Source organism: Haemaphysalis longicornis, unplaced genomic scaffold (assembly GCF_048455015.1).
Source record: "Haemaphysalis longicornis isolate Haplotype H1 unplaced genomic scaffold, Haemaphysalis longicornis Haplotype H1 scaffold_4, whole genome shotgun sequence".
NCBI lineage: Eukaryota > Metazoa > Arthropoda > Arachnida > Ixodida > Ixodidae > Haemaphysalis > Haemaphysalis longicornis.
The window spans coordinates 199,863,165-199,876,235 of NW_027526361.1; positions in this window are offsets into that span (position 1 = coordinate 199,863,165).

Sequence of the window (13,071 nt, forward strand, 5' to 3'; positions counted from 1 at the left end):
TACGCAAACTTATTGGATGCTTGTAAGGTTGCGGAAGGGCTACATTGACACGTGCGTTTTTTGCAGCGCTCTGGGCCCGGCTCCGCGCGATCTGAGTAGGAATAAAACTATTAGCAATATTAAAATTCATTTCAATCACTTTAAATTATCTTCACTGGTTTCAATGACTACGATTTCCACGCCAGCCTTAGCGCTGGGATACTTCCATACGTGTGCTTTAAAAAGAAACGCACCTGCATACGAGATGGATTACCGAGTAGCCGTAGAAATGTTGCGGTAGTTTTCACTTTCTGTAACCGCGAGCTTTGTACCTTCGGTTTTGGTGAGCGACACTGTGACAGCATGGGAGCCTGAAAGCCGAAGTCTAAATCTCACGTTTCTGGTGGTCATTTTATCAAGAGCCAAAGTTGTTCACCAACTCAATAAATATCGGTGCATGAGCACGAGTCCTCCACGCTGAAAAAAGTTTAGATTTGGAGAGGGGGCATGGAAGTTCAAAATTAAACCAAAAAATCATCTTGCCCTCCGTCTAATGATTATGATGGTTGAACACAAATCATTCTTCCTGCGAAACCGAATGGGAAATGGTCAAAGTCAGAGACGCTGCGATCAAAAGACCAAACTGCGGGCTGGTCAAATTCGACGCTTAACTAGTCAAAGTTTAAATCCAGAAGGCAACCAAGGAAACCCACGCGATAGAACTTTGCGATAAACCATCATCGTCGTTAGACGGAGGTGTGCATGATTTTTCAAGGTAGGTAACTGCTTGTAAACCGACCGCGGCATTCAATTGTGAAGCTGAGTACAGGTTTCGGGCACCCTCCTGTCTTGCGTCCTTCAGCCACGCAGGAATTGGTTTTTGAAAAACCATTTACCAACTAGCCAGCAACCATTGCAATTCTTGTAAAGCAATGCTTTTCCACGACAAGCAATAACGTTCTACTATCATGCAGTATTTATTCTATCATCGATTCCTGATGACTGTAGTAAGAGTATTTCTGTGAAATTAAACACGTTTCAGCCGCAGGTAATGAAGTTACGGAAGCGTCGTCTGTCACAATTTCTGTTTTGAGGTATATCTTCGAAAACACCCCCCAACTTTGCCTTTCGCTTGTGCACGACGTCGACGCCGTTTTTCATCAACTGCCAAAGGCCAGCACCGCAGAATTCCTAGATCGGTTGCACAAACCGGCTTTGTGGGAGCATTTAGCGGCAATATACTCATCGATTCGCGAAACTGCATGCAGGCATGAAAAAATTGCAGGAAGCAACGAACTTTCACTGCGAGCTTGACTTCCAGTTCGGCGCAATGAGCGCCGTCTGCTATTTGTAAATACTGAGTATGGGCGTAAATAACACACACGGCATGCCTCGTAAACGTCACATCCACGCTCAAGATTTACCGATCTGAAAAATGCACGTGGGGTTACGTACGCTTTGCAAGCCGCACCGCAGAAAAACGACAGAAAGCCATGCACAACTACGCTGCGCCGACCGCCACCGGCATTCCACTGACGAGCGGTTCGCCACGGGCGGCGCTGTTCGCTGAAACGACGGTGGTTCCATACAATGGCTCCCCGGTCCCTATAGTTCTAATTATTTCGCCGCACGTCTTGTACACAAGTAATATACTTCCAGGCTCTTGGGGGTCTAATGTAAAAATACTGTTGCAAATCAAGGAAAAGTCGCCTCAGATTTCTGTATTTATAATTCTTTACCTACACAGAGTTTAGTTGCTAGAGGTTTACCATGCCTTTTCCTACAGTTCTCCACGCCGTGGTCAGAGCTAAAAAGAACAAAGGTGGTTACAAATCAAAGTTAGCCGCTATATTGCAGATTGGTGCACTATAATCATTCTCCCTCTCTTTGTACCGCTGCATGTCCCGAGATTTGAGTTCCCACGTTTTACTTTCTAGTTCCCTTAAAGCAAACATTTCTACCTGTACCAGCCGACAGTTCTCTCGTGGAGTGCGGGGAAGCAAACTCCCAACGCCGCTGGGGAGGCGGAGGGCACTTTTCACTACGTGTGTGAATTCAATTGACGTCGCATGTGGAATTGCTGTTGGTGTCGTTCACAGCTTTGTTTTCCAACCACCTTCACAGCGTGGATTAAAGCCATTTTATTCTTCAACGATTGTGTTTAAAAAAAAGATGCACTGCTTTTTTTTTTGTAGCCATACGGCTGCATTCGAGGTTGATGTCAAATTTTTCACCGCCAGAACTTTTTGTTCAGCCAGCGCTATTGCGCCGTAACTGTGGAACCATTTTAGATGGCTTCTGAGGGCGAAAAATGCCTTGAAATAGTGGAATAGTGGGAACAAGAAGCTATTGCTACGGGAGACAAGTTCATAATAACCGGACCGGACTATCGGTATCTTAAACCGTGTAGTTAGCTTTTTAAACCGTATCAAGAAGCGCAGTTCTGACAAAGGCGTACAGCGGCGACAGCCCCGTAGATAAAGATATGGCTGAAAAAAAAACCGGTGGCCTGAACCCCCTCAAAAAATTGGCTCCAATTCACGCTGTGAAGGTGACTGGAAAGAAAAGCTGTGAACCACACCCGCAACAATTACACATGCGACGCCACTTTAATTCACACACGTGGCTCTAGAAAGAGCGAAACCAGAGATTCTACCAGCCCTTACCTGGAATTCGCGGAAAGCGCCGCCCGCTCCAAAGTCAGCAGCGTCGGCCACGGCCGGCCTCAAGCGGTGGAAGCCGCCGCTGTAGCGAGGCCGTGCGTCGCAGGAAAGAAAACGGGAGAAGCGTGTTTCGAAGGGTGAGGCAGCGAAACATATCCATCCTCGGGGTTACAGTACCGCGCGACTCAAGCACAGACACCGAAACAATCCTGCATGTGAGCTTAGTGACTCCCATTTATACCGACTTAAATTAAATAGTTTCATAAGTGTGAGAATTGCGAGAAAGCTGACAGAACTTTTATAACCGCTATTTATCAGAACCAGTTGGTCTATTCGTGATTTGTAATACCTGTTAAAACGCAACCGAATTGCCTTTCAGCTATTCAGAAAACGCACTCCCATTCGTGAAAAGCAGTGCACAAAAGGGGGCGTTTCCCTAGCTGCCAGATGTCTGTAAGTGATCACTACATTTTGTTTTCCCGCCCTACAAACCAATCCCTAACGCATCTTTGCCGTACGACCACTTAATTCCGTCGGGTCCCGGTTACCCAGGAGGCGCTGTCGAACAAGTTAATCAAGCCATGCGAAGTAAGCGCGCAATGGACCTGAAGCTGCGCCAAGGCAGGCCCAACACCGTCGCTAAATCAGACGACACAGCCGACGGAAGGGGGTCCCGTCGACGCACCCGCCGGGGTGAGCACGCGGAACGCATGGTAATAGCACCCTATTGCCGCGCCATCTACACTGTGCTCCGTGCGTAAAAAGGGTCCTCCGTCTCCCCAGCCGCATAGGGAGTTTCTTGTCGTGACCGCCACGAAAGAAGCGTTGGTTGGTAGAGGTAGAAAGGTTTTCTTTAAAAGTCGTCCTTGTGCACGATTCGAACCCGGGACCACCGCCTTACTCCACTTTGGGGATTTTCCCTAAATCTGTTCGAAAACACGCGTATAAGGAGTTCTGCCAAAATTATAACTTTATCCATGGGGAAGTAGCCTGGGGCAACGCGGGACAGAGCAGAAGGCGACCACAGAACACAATCTGTCCTAGTGGCTTTACCACCTCTATCGAGACCTTTATTTCAACGTCGTAGCCCCTTGCCCCTCACACATCCATTCATAAAGCGCTAATCTTTTCAATGTTCTTGCCACGACGTTTCTCCAAGATGCAAACAAGGTGACGACATGGTCTATGTGGAAGTCCTGTGCAAAACACGCGACTAAAAATATTGGGGGAGGACAAGTCTCCGGATTACGTGATTATGAACGTTACGCAACGTATATATTTGCTAATACCTCCGACAGACCCTATACACACCTAAGGAATAATGCTCAAGGGGTTAGGGTTGCGAATACACTGGCTTATGCTTGTAATGCTTGTGGGCCTGCTCTCTACGGCTTGCAGAGAATGAGGAACACTGTTTATGTTAACGAACTTTTCACTTGCATCGTACACCTAGTTATCGCCCGTCCGGGCACGTGGGCATGCACGCACGCGCCCGCACGCACGCTCACACACGCACACGCGCGCGCGCACGCACACGCACACGCACGCACGTGCACGCACACGCACACGCACACACGCACACACGCACACGCACACACGCACGCATGCGCGCGCACGCACGCGCGCACACACACACACACACCAAAACTCTTTTGTACGAAACCGGAGTCCGAATCAATAGCGTCTCTGCGCCTGCGTCCACATTCCCACACACCGCCTGATGACCATGATGATGATGATGATGACTGGCTTTCCCTTTGAGTCCGGGCGTCGGTTGTCAGCAACCGACTTGCCTGTTTTATTAGGCTTACTTGACCTACTCCAAACTAACCTATAAATTTGCTTCCTCTCTCCCTCGTCGCTGTTTTAAAGTCATCGCCCCCAACCCCCTTTTTTTCTCCCCTCGCTGTTCTAAACTCTCATCCGTATGATTACTCCGCCTGCGTACCCACCCCTTCCCTGCTTTTCCTTCACCACCACTCCAGTTGCCTCTTCGTCACCTCTATGGCCTTGAAGTTGAGGCTCCCCCTCGCCCCAAATCCCAAAGCCTCCGCCGGCGTCGTTTCCTCCTCCCCCCGCGGTGGCCGTATCCCTGTGCAGTTCCTGACAATATGGTCTATAGTTTCCCGATCACTGCCGCAGCATGCACACGTTTCATCCTGCTGCCTGTAACTACCCGTGTATGTCCGGGTTCTCAGGCACTCTGCCCGTGCCTCGAAGAGCAACGCACATCATTTCGTATTGCCTTAGAAACCCTCCTTAATTTCCCGTTTCTCTGCCCTATAAGGAGGAGGAATAAACGTTTAATAAAAACGAGCAAATTTGGTGCTAGATGTGTACTATAAGTCTCTAGGGTTTTTTTCGTTTCGATTCTCGGTGCCCACTTCGTAGTCTGCTGCCTTTACCTTCTTTTTAACTGCTGTGTAAACCCCACTTTCCCCTACCGACTTTCCCTACCGCTTGGTCAGCTGTCTGGTCCCCCGTCTCTACTGCATGTCCATGCTCCTCATATAGAGGTAATTAAACACCCTCACGGCCCATTTTTCGTCCTCCATGTCACGAAGTCGCTCCTCAAACTTTATCTTGCTCTGTGCCTTTGTCGCCTTAAAAGACGACCATTCCATATCCACTTGCTTGTACCCGTGTACGCCTACCCGCGAACCTGGTGCCATCTCTCGGACGACGGCGACCCTACGTCCTTGAGGCCGCTGAGCGAAGAGAGGGTTGTGACCACCGGCGAGGACAGGGCCGTAGAAAAAAGCCCGAGCCTGGCGCAGGGCAGCCGATGCCCAGCGCCGCATAGGCGGACCCCACATGCTGTAACCTAAAAAGTGCGAACATACGCCATTAAAAACATAAATCCTTAAACAACAGCAACAACAACAGCAACAACAGTAATAAAAATAATAATAATAATAATAACAATAACAACAACAACACAACAACAACAAGAATAACAATAATAATAACAATAAAAATACTAATAATATTTATTAAACGATAGTCACGTACATAATCCGGCGTACCTTACGCAAGGGGCTTGTCTCGCAGAGCCTGGCAGGCGACAAACGTTATTGTAAAAAAAAACATATTACAACATAGAGTGCCCACCAAGAAAAGATAGATATGTGTTATTAGCAAAATCTGTGCGGAGCTCTAACGCATGCCCCTTAAAGCCTTTTTCAGTTTATATTTGTAAGCATGCACAAAAAAGTCATGTGGCAAAGTGCTAAATATAGCTGGCACACAATAATAATGGAGTGTTCTTTTTCCGTATCTTGTGGAACAACGAGAAATTGCGTAACGTTTCTTAGGTCTCAGGTACCGAGCAGGAGTGTGAAAAGTTTTGAATGCATTTACCCAAAAGTGTTTTAAGATAACAGTTTTGTTCAGGAGCGATGTAAAATCGGGCAACATCAAGATTTTGAATACATAGTCATCTTTGTCAATACACAAGTCAAATGCAATGGTACGCAGAAAAAACGCAAAATGGAATTGACTCGGTCCATCCAACGTAGAGCACAGTGACCGTATTGGCGGTGAGATCTTTGAGTGGCGCCCCCTGGCTGTGACGTCGGCTTAGGGATTCGCGCCGCTGTCGTCTGCTACACTCCGCTTGTGAGGGGCAACAGTGCCTGGGCTAGAAATCGCCCGCTTCGTTGCTGTAGTGCGATAAAAAGCGTATTTCTAGCGACTCAGTTATTTTGCCAGCTTCTGACGCATCTGAATAATTCTAAGCTGTATCCCCCACAAGTTTGCAACACACGAAGAGATAGAGAACAACTTTCTTCAGAGTATCGGTCAGAAGATCGTGTGTAACTCGTCCTTTCTTGTTTATTCGCGAGGATCAGCGATCAGAGCTTCTCGATAAGTATTCAAAATGCGTAGGCTTCCCTGCAGTATTTTTTAGATGCTCCTATGAAGACTCAAACGTCTAATACTACGTACCAAGCAGCGGCCTCTACACGCTCATCGCACAGCAGGAACTAAAACGGCGTTCTTCTGTTTCTTTCGTTGTTGTCTTGTATCGGATTAATGTTTCTTGCTTATTTTCTGCCCAACGCATTAATTTTTCTGCGCCGTCACCAACTTCTTATTAGGAGGTTTCTGGATGTTTGGGAGCCTCACAAAGGTCGTGTGGATATTTCCTTCATTTTGTATGGCATACATTCCCTTCTTCACAAATTGGTTTTCATTACGGCTGCGTGCAAGAAGGTGAATATCCGCAGCGTGCTTTGTTTATTCACATAAAAATACAATACGAAAGTTTGTGCTACGCCACCGCGATCGCGCCCTAAACAACGTGGTCCACACTACTCGAAGGCGGCTTTTGTGCTCCGAATTTCTGTCGTAATTATATCGTTATCATAACGAACTGACTCTCAACTCGAACAATGATGACATGATTACGATGTTGAAGGCATGATATACTCGCTAACTAACGTAATAAATAGTATACCTGCATATATTACAAGACTCGAAACCGAAGAAGAATTCCAAGTAGCTCATTATTGCTTTTCATTCCTTGCAGGCGCGAAGAACAAATCCTATTGTACTCGGGATGGCGTTCTATGATTTGAAGAAAATTACTTTTACTCTCTTGTCCTGCTCTGAGGACCCGGCCCACTAACCAGATCGATTTAATTGTTAAACAAAGTTTTCCCCTCCTCCCCTTACTCCTCCCCCTCCTCTTAAATACAGTTTTCCTATAATGCATATCCGAATATCGGGAAAATATGGCTGTGCAAAATGTTCCGAAATATCCCTCCAAGTCTTAACAAACATATATGTGTTACTACAAATTTAACGAAGACGTGACTCGTTTTGCTCAATAAACCTCCATACTGGTTAGATGACTGGTATAGAATCAGCACGCGCGTATATACACACTGGGTTATTTGGAACTCAACCTACAGTTTTTGCAGTCTATAGGGCATGTCGGTAAACTTTCATGCCCTGAAAACGTAAAGTGGTGTGACAAAACGCGTTCGAGCGTTCGGCAAGGTTGCGAAAACTGTTTTACCTTACATATTGTCACGAAGAAAAGGACGAAGCAGTTGTCTTGAATGAGAAATACGTTTATTGGAGCGAACTTGTGCCCCCCTAACAACTCAAAAGAATACAGAGGCGGCGAAGCAGCGGTCAACAAAGTGACTTGCACAGGCGAGTGTCGTCGAATCGAATGCCCCGGCGTCCGCACTGCAGGCTTTTTATCTTTCGGCGCGCGTGGTTCTCGAAACGTCGATTCGCATCGAGAACATAGTAGATCCAAGAAGATTATTCTGGGCTGTTCACGTTTGATCGGAATGCTCTCCCTATCACAACAGATAACACATGCGGCACAGAAAGAAAGAATGGAACACGCGCTTCCCTTGGCGCAGAGATAACGGAGACCGGCGCAGCCGGGCGGTAAAAGCAAAACACAAATAAACAAACCCAATGTATGGTTCGCGGCATTACCCCCCCTCTAAGAGTGCATCGACCCGATGCTAACATAAGCGACAGTCCGAACAAATGAAAATAAAAGTTCGTCATCGTCCGTAGAAAGGTTTTAGGCGAACCACGTGGACGACTTCAGGCCGCCTGCGTTGTCGTGATGTGCCGGAGTCACCATCAGGGATCACTTCGTAGGTAAGTTGGCCAACACGTCGTAGAATCTGGTAGGGTACGAAATAGCGTCGCAGGAGCTTCTCAATGAGTCCGCGTCGTCGGATGGGAGTCCAAACCCACACACGATCCCCTGGTTGGTACTCGGCGTCTCGGCGTCGGAGGTTGTAGCGGCCCGCATCCACCAGCTGCTGGTCCGTTATACGAACTCGAGCGAGCTGGCGGGCCTCCTCCGCACGTTGAAGATATCCGTGGACGTCGGCGTTGAGGTCGTCGTCTTCTACGTGCGGAAGCATGGCGTCGAGCATCGTAGTCGGCCTTCTACCGTAGACAAGCTCGAACGGCGTCAGCTGCGTCGTCTCCTGGATAGCCGTGTTGTACGCAAACGTGACATACGGGAGCACTTCGTCCCAAGTCTTATGTTCAACGTCAACGTACATTGACAGCATATCTGCGATTGTCTTGTTCAGACGTTCTGTTAGTCCGTTCGTTTGGGAGTGGTACGCCGTCGTTCTTCGGTGATCCGTGTTGCTGTAGCGTAATACTCCTTGCATCAGCTCCGCAGTAAATGCCGTTCCGCGGTCTGTGATTAGGACTTCCGGGGCTCCATGTCGCAGCACAACTTGGCTTATAAAGAACTTTGCCACTTCTTGTGCAGTCCCCCTCGGAAGAGCGGCAGTCTCTGCGTAGCGCGTCATGTAGTCTGTCGCTACGACAATCCACTTGTTCTGTGATCGTGACGTAGGGAATGGGCGTAAAAGGTCCATTCCAATCTGTTGAAATGGTCTCGATGGGACGGCGATCGGTTGTAGAAGTCCGGCGGGTCTTTTCGGCGGCGTTTTTCGTCACTGGCAGTCACGGCAGCTCCGGACGTAGTGGGTGACGTCAGAGGTAAGGCCGGGCCAGTAGTACCTCGCCTTGATTTTTCGAATAGTGCGGGCTGTGCCGAGATGTCCGGAAGACGGGTCGTCGTGGCACGCTTCCAAAAGTTCGTCACGAAGGTCCGCGGGGATGGCGAGAAGGTAATTCGCTCTTGTTCCGGCGCTGAAATTCTTCTTCACGAGGACGGAGTTTCTCAGGCTGAATGCTGGTAAGCTGCGTTTGAAGGTCCTAGGAACGGCAACGTTGAATCCCTCGAGGTACTCGATTATGACGCGTAAGTCGGGGTCGGCACGCTGCTGGGCGGCTAGGTCGCTCTCCGTCACGATCCCGAAGAACGCGCTGTCTTCATCAGAGTCTTGTGGTGGTGGATCGATGGGGGCGCGGGACAGGCAGTCGGCGTCGGATTGTTTCCTGCCTGATTTATAAACGACTGTAACGTCGAACTCCTGCAGGCGGAAGCTCCACCGCCCAAGACGGCCAGAGGGGTCCTTCAAATTGGCGAGCCAACACAGCGCATCGTGGTCTGTTACAACCTTAAATGGCCTTCCATACACGTATGGGCGAAATTTTCAAATCGCCCATATAATAGCCAGGCACTCTTTCTCAGAGGCAGAATACTTTTTCTCCTCCTTCGACAGACCACGGCTGGCATAGGCGATTACCCTTTCGCAGCCGCTTTGCTTTTGGACAAGGACGGCACCCAAGCCTATATCACTGGCGTCCGTGTGCATTTCCGTTTCGGCATTTTCGTCGAAATGAGCGAGCACGGGCGGGCTTTGCAGGCGTTTTTGCAGCTCGCAGAATGCTTTTTCTTGGTCGTTTTCCCAGCTGAAAGGGGTGCTGTCTTTTGTCAAGCGCGTGAGTGGCTCTGCAATGCGTGCGAAGTTTGCGACGAAGCGCCGGTAGTATGCGCACAGCCCGAGAAATCTTCGCACGCCCTTCTTGTCTTTCGGCCTAGGGAAGTTCGCGATAGCTGAAGTTTTTGCCGGGTCAGGTAGGACTCCCGCGGCGTTGACGACGTGGCCCAAGAACTTGAGTTCCTCGTATGCGAAACAGCACTTTTCAGGCTTCAGCGTCAATCCCGACGTACGAATGGCCTCGAGTACACACTCCAACCTTGCAAGATGTTCGTCGAAAGTCCGGGCGAATACCACCACGTCGTCGAGGTATACGAGGCAGGTGTGCCACATAAGGCCAGCTAGCACAGTGTCCATGACTCTTTGAAACGTCGCTGGTGCTGTGCACAGCCCAAACGGCATCACCTTGAACTCGTATAGGCCGTCTGGGGTTATAAATGCAGTCTTCTCTCGGTCTCTCTCGTCCACTTCAATTTGCCAGTAGCCGGTCTTCAGGTCCATCGATGAGAAGTACTTCGCGTGGCAGAGGTGGTCGAGGGCGTCGTCGATTCGGGGGAAGGGGTACACGTCCTTTTTCGTGATTTTGTTCAGTCGCCGGTAGTCAACACAAAACCTTAATGTGCCGTCTTTTTTCTTTACGAGTACGACGGGCGCAGCCCAGGGGCTTTTCGATGGCTGTATAATGTCGTCGCTGAGCATGTCGTCGACTTGAGTCCGGATGGCTTCCCGTTCGTGTGAAGAGACGCGGTACGGTGACTGTCGGGTAGGTCGGGCTTCATCTTCGGTTATTATTCGGTGCTTCGCTAGAGGGGTCTGACGTAGTTTTACGCTCGACGAAAAACATTCGCTATAGCGACGCAGCAAAGCCAATAATTTGTTTCGTTGTTCTTGCGGTAGCGCCGGATTCACGTCGAAGGGCTGCGGGAGCTTGAAGGTTTCTACGGGGGTGCGTTCAAAGTCGGCGATCGCGATCACGTCACTTGCTTCTTGCGTTTCTTCGAGGAATGCAATTGCCGCGCCCTTGTTTAAATGCTGGTACTCCTCGGTGAAATTAGTAACCAAAATGTGGGATTTGTGTTCCTTGAAGCGCGCAATGCCTCTTGCGACAGACACACCGCGGTCGAGAAGCAACCTTTGGTCACTCTCCACGATAGCGTCAACGTCAGGAGCAGCACCTTCAGAGTAGACGGTGATCATCAAACTTGCGCGGGGTGGCAGGGTGACATGATCATCGGCAATCTTTACAGCTGCACGGTATTCGGGGTTCGGTTCCGGCGTCATGGAATGATCGGATGAAAAAGTTATCGACTTGGTCTGCAGATCAATTATTGCGCCGTTGTTCGTCAAAAAGTCCATTCCGATAATTACGTCGCGGGAGCAGTTAGGCAAGATGACGAACGCGGCAGGGTAGGTCGTGCCGTCTATGGTGACGCGCGATGTGCACGTTCCACTTGGCGTCACGAGGTGGCCTCCTGCTGTGCGTATATGCGGACCGTCCCATCTGGTCATAACTTTCTTCAGTTTAGACGCAAATGGTCCGCTCATTACCGAATAGTCAGCTCCCGTGTCTACGAGGGCGACTACGTCAAAGCCGTCGATGGACACCTTGACGTCAGATGCAGTCTTCCTCGAGTTCCGGGTTCGTCGGGGCGTCGTATCTCTGCTTGTACGTGTTGACGGTCGGGCACTGTGCATCGTCGTTGTCGTCGTCTTCTCAACGGACGTCTCGGTCAGGTCGGGTACGCGTCGCGCCGTGTAGCTGTCGTCGTGTTCAGGAGTCTCGTCAGGGCTGGGTCGGGTCGTCGGGATGAGGGCATGTCGTGAATCACTGTCTTCGGTGCGTCCTTGCGTCGTTGGAGGGTTTCCAGTATTTCGCCGTAGAGCAACTTCACCTCCAGAAGTTGCTGCTTTTAGTTTCCCCCGCGTGGGCTGGGGGACCTTCCACATGCGAAATCAGCATTGCTACGGCGGTTAGGCGACTGGTATGGGTAGGGCGATGGCGATCGGTGTGAGCGGGCTGGTCCTCGGTTGGTGTTGGACAGGTATTCGTCGATCTCAGTAGGGCGCTGGCCGGGTCGGGGGCGTGGGGCGTCGACGGAGAAACCACGCAGTCCGAGTCTCCTGTATGGGCAGCGACGATAGATGTGATCGGCCTCCCCGCAATGGTAGCACAGCGGACGATGATCTGGCGTTCGCCAAACGTCAGTCTTCCTCGGCGTCTGGGTTTGGGCTGTGTACGGCGGTACGGTCGACGGCGGCGAGAGTGGGGACGGCGGCGAGAGTGGACGGCGGTACGGTGGAGCTTCTTGTAGACGGGTTGGAGCAGGGCGGGGTCGACGAACAGCCGCAGAATAGGTCACCGCCTGTGGCTCGCGGGGTGCCTCGGATGGCATAGAAGTGCCCAAAGCGTGTTGAACCTCTTCGCGGATGACGTCAGTCAGGGAAGCCACTTGAGGTTGCGGCGTCGTCGGAAAAAGCTTCCGAAGCTCCTCCCTTACCACTGCTCGGATGGTCTCACGCAGTGTGTCGGAGCTTGTAGCCCCGCCACCGATCGTTTCGGAAACCATCACGTTGACCGGGCGATCGTACTGCCTCGTTCGAGCTTCCAGCGTCTTCTCCATCGCGGCCGCCTCAGACGCGAATTCGGCCACCGTCTTGGGAGGATTGCGGACAAGGCAAGCAAAAAGCTCCTGCTTTACCCCTCGCATGAGAAACCTTAGTTTCTTTTCTTCTGTCATCTCCGGATCCGCACGTCGAAACAACCTCTTCATCTCCTCAACAAAGATCACTACCCCTTCGTTGGGGTACTGCGTTCGAGTTTCGAGTAAAAGCGCTGCGCGTTCTTTTCTGACCACGGTAGTGAAGGTCTTAGTGAACTCGCTTTTGAACTGAGCCCAGTTTGTCAAGGAGCTCTCGTGGTTCTCGAACCAAATGCTAGCCGAATCTTCCAAGTAAAAGAAAACATGCCGGAACGTTTCTGCGTTGTCCCACCTGTTGAATTTCCGGACGCGCTCCAGTTTTTCCAACCATTCTTCTGGGTCTTCTGCGGGGGCTCCTCGGAATGATGGCGGTTCCCGTGGCTG